The following is a 6,644-nucleotide window of genomic DNA, read 5'->3' as shown; positions in this document are numbered from 1 at the left end:
CCACACAGCACGTGACCATCCTTAAGATACACCCTCAGGGGGGAGGGGGGAGTTCCAGGTGCCTTTATAAGCTTTGTAACACCTGCAATAAATGAGTCCCTGCTTGACTAGGCTCCCTGTTGCATCTGAGTGTCCCCGGTAATGGGGGTGGCATGGGCTGGCAAAAGGCATGCTTACTCATCCCCAATCATCACCTCCCCAGGGTCGGGTCACTGGTTCGAGCCCCCAGCAGCCCTGTTCTGACTTTTTTCTAGTTCCCAGTCTAGAACTTGTAATGCTAATTACTCTTTACTTCTCCTCCACATCCCCCATTCACCAATCAAGGACTTTTTCTTCTCCCTACAGAATTACACAATTTGGGAGTCTTTTAGATAGACCCACTGAAGGGGTACCCCGGTTGCCTCACCCTGCATCCCTGTTCAGCATGGAAGAAGCCAGAGCGCAGTCTGCCTCCCTATTCCATATTGGCAATTTGGGTGACCCCTTCAGAGGATGGTGTGATAAGTAGGAATTGTTTAGGCAGTTAGGGTAAAAGGACCCCAAAGAAAAGTAGCCAGTTTCTTGGCTGAAAGTCAAAATGTCCTTGGAGCCTCTTAGCATCATACTCTGTTCCAAAGGCCAAAAATCTCAAAAGTATTTGGGAGCTCTTATCTAATCCCTAAAAGATTTTAGGGTTACCTCTTCAGAGGGAGAATGTTAGAGTAGCCAAAAGCCCCATTTAAAAGAAAGAAGGAAAGAAAGAAAAAGAAAGAAGTACATGGGCCGTCAGAACGCCTTGTGTGCATGTATGAAATTCTCAATAAAGTGTTTTTAAAGTTTTTTAAAAAAAGTAGAATTTTGGAAGAGTTTTGTCTTTACAGTGCCCAAGCCCTTATGCATGCTAGATAAGCAATTAACACTCATGTGCACACACACACACACACACACACACACACACACACAGAGCTAGCTCTTTTATCAAAAGAAAGGGTACTGGAGAAACGCCTCAACAGTTAAGAGTACTTTCTGCTTTTCCAGAGGATCAGAATTCAGTTCCCAGCACCCATGTCAGGTGGTTCGCAACTGCCTGGGGCTCCAGGGAACCCAGAGCCCTTTTCTGACCTCTGAGGGCATTGCATGACACAGGTACACTTATATACGTGCAGGCATAACACTCATCCACATAAAATAAAAAATAAAGTTTAAAAAATAAATTTTAAGTTAGTGTACAGGGTAATGGCCTTGTGGCATTTACAACTCACTTTTTTGTGTGTCTCTGCAAGGAACTGGTTTCCAGCAGAATTTGCCTTGATGTGGTGGAGGTGCTCTTCATCCTAAGTAAGACACAAAGACGTCTTTGAGTAATTTAGTCACATGTGTTGAGTAGTGAATTAATTATTACAACGACAAACGCGATTATCCCTAGAAAGTGTGACCTGCTGGGTCTGCTATGAGTCTCACTGCACAGACAAGAGCCAGTCTTGTGAGGCCCCAGAGAAGAAAATCCTAACAGTAATGACAACAAACCTCTGCAAAAATCTCTGAATTCTTGACAAGAAGAAGAAAAGCCATGGACTTCAAGGCCTGCCTTTCCTGGGATTCTGCATCGGAGTATTGTTTGGGAAGGGAGCTTGGTGTTGTGTTCTGAGTGCAGTGTCGATAATGATCCATTTGTGCTGCCTTCGGTGTCCAAAGCTCTGTCACATAACACTCCCACTTTGATCTTTGCAAAAGGCCTGTGATGGAGGCATGCAATTTCCTCAGAAAATCCACTCCTAGCCTTCAACTGGTCTCCTCTTGTTCCAGGCATATTGTAGCTGGAGAAGTGGTAAGCCTCAAGTGTAAGGAGTCAGCGATTCAGAAAGAGCTTCTTTCATAAAGGAGCTGTGTGTGTGTGTGTGTGTGTGTGTGTGTGTGTGTGTGTGCAGATACAATGCTCGTGTGTGTGTGTGTGTGTGTGTGTGTGTGTGTTTTGTGTGTGTGTGTGTGTGCAGATACAATGCTTACAGCTACTTGGTTTACTTTCTTAAGTCCTCGTTAAATACGCATCTTAATACAAGGTAAGAATTTTACAGTTCCAACTTGGGGCAATCTTTGCCTTTGCCCTGGTGGTACCAGCAGTAGTTGACTCACTCCTTCAGTAGCTGTGGGGACAGCATGGCGTCGTGGGCAGGAGCTTGGACAATGGCATGGACTACTGAGGTTAAATCCCACATTCAGTACTTATTGCCTGTGTGGGGGTTGGCTGTGCCATACTGACTGTCCTGGTTTGTTTTCAGTTGCTGTGATAAACACTGACCCAAACCGACTTAGAGAGGAAAGCATTTATTTCAGCGTAGAAGTTACAGTCCATCATCTCCATCATCGAGGGAAGTCAGGTCTGGAGCTCAAACGGGAACTGGAGGTCTGAACTGAAGTAGAGACCACATAGGCTCCGTGCCTCTGGCCTGCTCTCCCCTGCCTGGACTCAGCCTGCTTCCCTGTATAACCCAAGACCACCTGCCTAGGGACGGCACCACCCACAGTGGGCTGGGCCCTTCCATATCAATCAGTGATTAAGAAAATGTCCCACAGACATGCCCACAAGTGAATCTAAAGACTCTAAGCTGTGTCAAGTTAACAGTTAAAACTAACTAGGAGACTGAGTAAGACACTTAACCTCTCTAGTGTAGTCATATCTATCTCACAGGGTTATTGTGAAAATTGAGTTAGTGTGTGCAAAGTGCTTTCAATAGCATTAGATGCAAAGCAAGTGGTGTATGTGTCTAGTCATCATCATCATCCTTAATCTAATTCCCCAAACTCCTTTAACTAGGCAACAGAGTATCAGTGTGTGCCTTATGATGGACAAGAGCTCATGGTTCACAATCAAATTTTCAAACTTTTTTGCGCATAATAAATTGATATGTGCCTTAGAACACAGAGGAATTTGGAAGTTCTACACAATGGTTAAGATTCCTGACTCTAGGGGGCTGGAGAGATGGCTCAGAGGTTAAGAGCACTTGCTGCTTTTTTAGAGGACCTGGGTTTGATTCCCAGCACCCACATGGCAGCTCACAACTGCCTGTAATGCCAGTTCAGGGGGATTCAAAACCCTCCTCTAGCCTCCATGGGCACCAGGCACATACATACACGAGGCAAAACACCCATACACATAAAATAAAAGCAAATAAATCTAAAAAAAGATCCCTGGCTTTAGAGCCAGCCTACACGTTCAGAACCTGTCCCCTCCTCCCTGCAAGCTCTGTGATCTTCGGCAAATTACTTTCCCTTTTTGAGCTTGTTGCAAGAGCAATACCTCCCTCACAGGGTTGCACAGAGGTTTCTGTAGTGAGAATGAGCCAAGCACTTTTAAAAAGCCCCAGGTAGCTGTGGAATTACTACCAGCCAGCAACAGCATAAGGAGGAGTTTGGGTACGACGGCAGTATGACCGATCTATGCTAAGAACAAGGTCATGAAAAGAACAGCCAAAATATAACAAGGGATTACGATCTATACCAAGTTGTATACTGAACTCTGTGTATGCTTAGCTCATATAATTCACATAACCATTATCTGATTCATACACACACACACACACACACACACACACACACACACACACACACACTGATGATACTTTCATAAGAATGCTTGCAGAGTGAAAAATGGACCGCTTCGTCAGTGGATCTCAGGCTGTTGGGGCTCTCTATCCTACCGTCCCCTGTGGAGGGGCATAAGGCATCTTCACAAGGGTATCCCTTCTGTAACCTGCAGTGTGCGTGCTTAGCAACCCTGTCTTGTTGGTTCAGCGGGAAAACACACATTGGAAATGAAAACACAGAAGAATGTCTTGACCCAGGCTTGACTGCATTTTGGACTCTGAATTTGCGGAACGTTTCTTAGTTATAATCTCTGATTTCTTTTGAGGACGAAAGCTGATCTATAGGTGCACCTGACTTTTTGTGTCAATCTGATCAACCTATAATTTAGCTGTTATTAGTTGAGCATCTTCTAGGAAAGCGTGAGGGATTTGGGATGTGATCTTTGAGATGGACATGATGGTGAGAACTGTAATGCGAGCACTCGAGAGGTGGAGTCAGGAGGATCAGGAGTGCAAGGCTACCCTCGGCTGCACAGTGTGTTCTGGGACAGCCTGAGGTACATGAGACTCTGTCTAGAAACAAAAAGTGACACACAAAACCACAAAGTCATGAAAACAAACAAAATGAAAAGACGTGTTCTTTTTCTTTGGGGAGTTCAGAATGGAACTGGTAAAGTAAAAAAGGAAGAGAAACCTGAAACTCAAAGCCATTTCTGAATAATTCCACTGGGTGTCTGAGGCAGAGTCTTGTTTATACTTGGTAGCCCACAGGATTATTGGGTGAGTCCAGTTTTCAGAAAAGCCTCCCCAAGGTGGGAAGAGGGATCTAGGAAGAGCAAGATTCCTGTGTGCCTTAGTGAAGGGAGGGTTTCCCACAGCAAGAGCTGCCTCTACAGCCTTTGCTCTGACTTATGCTTGTTTCTAGCACAGTCCAGGTTTGCCAGGCGGTGTCCTTCTCTATAAAGTGGGGACAAAGCTAAACTTTCCTCGTGGGTGCGCGAAATGAAACCACGCAGTAGATTCCATTGCAAGTGGCATAAATTCATTTTAATTTTGGCTTATATAATACAACAAATATATTCTTTTAAAAAAAATCTAGTGACTCAACCCTAGGTACAGCTAGGTGACCATTCTGTTTCTGTTCCTTCATAGGTTCCTGTAAGTTTTTCTTTGTCATGAAATAGCTTTCTCCTCATAGGGGCTGGAGAGATGGCTCAGCAGTTAAGAACACTAGTTGTTCTTGCAGAAGACCCAGGTTCGAATCCCAGCACCCACATGGCAGCTAACAACTGTCCGTAACTCCATCCAGGGGATCCGATGGCCTCTTCTGTCTTCCGTGGGCACTGCTCGACACGGGTGCACTTACCTACATGCAGGCATAACACTCACATATAAGATAAAAATAACAAGTAAAATATTTAAAAAAGAAAGAAATAGCTTTCTCCTCAGGCTTCCAGTGTTTCCCACAGGATGGTTTGCAGACCACCCTTCCCAGACTCTCCTGTTGATCTAGAGATACCTAGTGGGTATCCAGGAACCTTATGTTGGTGTTCAGACACTAACGATTGAGAACCAGAAAAGTAGCTTAGAGAACACAGTCCACCTCTGGGCCCAGGCCTGTGATAAATACAGGGCACCACCTACCAAGCTGGTGACATAAATTCTTTTGCTCTTATATCAATGGCAGACAGAGATTTAGGTCTGAAGTCCTATAGACCTCTTGAGACGTACACACACACACACACACACACACACACACAGTTGTCACAGAGGACTCTGCAGAGAGGCAGGTGGAAGTAGACTTAGGACATTTGCTGTTGGGGTGTGTGTGTGCATGTGTGTGTCCATGTGTGTGCATTCGTGTGGAGGCCAGAGGTGATGCTAGGTGTCGTCCTCAATTGGTCATCATTTAGGTTTGGAGACAGGGTCTCTCTCTCTCTCTCAGCCTAGAGTTGGCTGCTATAGCTGGGCTGGCTGGCCAGCGAGCTCCAGGGATCCTCCTGTCTCTGCCCCCTAGCGCAGTGCCTGCCTTGATTCCCAACTCTTTTACACGAGTTCTGGGGGATCAAACTCAGGCCCTCATGCTTGCACAGCAAATACTTCACTGAGTAAGTGTCTCCCCAACCTTATTTTTGTTTTCCTCAGGCAAGTTCTCATGTAGCTCAGGCTGGCTTCAAGGCAAGTTCTCACGTAGCTCAGGCTGGCTTCAAGGCAAGTTCTCATGTAGCTTAGGCTGGCTTCAAGCTCACTATATCGCCACGGATCATCTCGATCTTCATCCTGCTGTATCCACCTCCCAAGTGGCAGGATTTCATGTGTACAGTGGCCATGCTTGGCTTAGTTATAGGATTTTTATTGCAGATTCAGGGCTGGAGAGATGGCTCAGCGGTTAAGAGCACTGGCTGCTCTTACAGAGGACCTGGGTTCAATTCCCAGCACCCACATGGCAGCTAACAACCATCTATAACTCCAGTTCCAGGGGATCCAATGCCCTTTCTTGACCTCCGTGGGCATTGTGTGACACAGGTGCACTTACACACATGCAGGCAATACACTCATACGCATAAAATACAAGTTCTAAAATGTAATAAGTAAAATATGAAAATAAAAATAGATTCTGGTTTTATCGAAACAATGAATCTGTTAGTGTAGTAGTCAAGATTCTCAGAGGAACAAAAACAAATGAAAATGGGTTTGTCAGATTGGCTTACATGATGCAGTCTGGGGAGTCCAGCAAAGTGTCACACTGAGGAGACTGAAAACCCAGTAGTCGCTCAGTCCACAAGGCTGGGTTCCTTCACAGTACCAATCTGGCACTGAAGGCCTGGAGGATCCCTGGAGAGCTGCTGGTCTTCTGTCCGTCTGGGAAACCCAAAGGTTCTAACATCAGATGAGAAATCTGCAGCAGCAACAGGTAGAGAACTCACCAGCGAGAGCAATGTAAGCAGGCAGAAGCTCCCTCCTGCCGAGCCCTTTCCCAGGCCACCTCCTTACAGGAGCACCCAGCAGCTTGCCTTTTAGCTGACTCCAGATCAAGTCAAGTTGACCACTAAGAGTGACCAACCATCACAGTCAGGTATA

Source organism: Nannospalax galili, unplaced genomic scaffold, assembly GCF_000622305.1.
Source record: "Nannospalax galili isolate Female #2095 unplaced genomic scaffold, S.galili_v1.0 scaffold310, whole genome shotgun sequence".
Taxonomy (NCBI): domain Eukaryota; kingdom Metazoa; phylum Chordata; class Mammalia; order Rodentia; family Spalacidae; genus Nannospalax; species Nannospalax galili.
Note: the sequence above shows the minus strand (reverse complement) of the source record.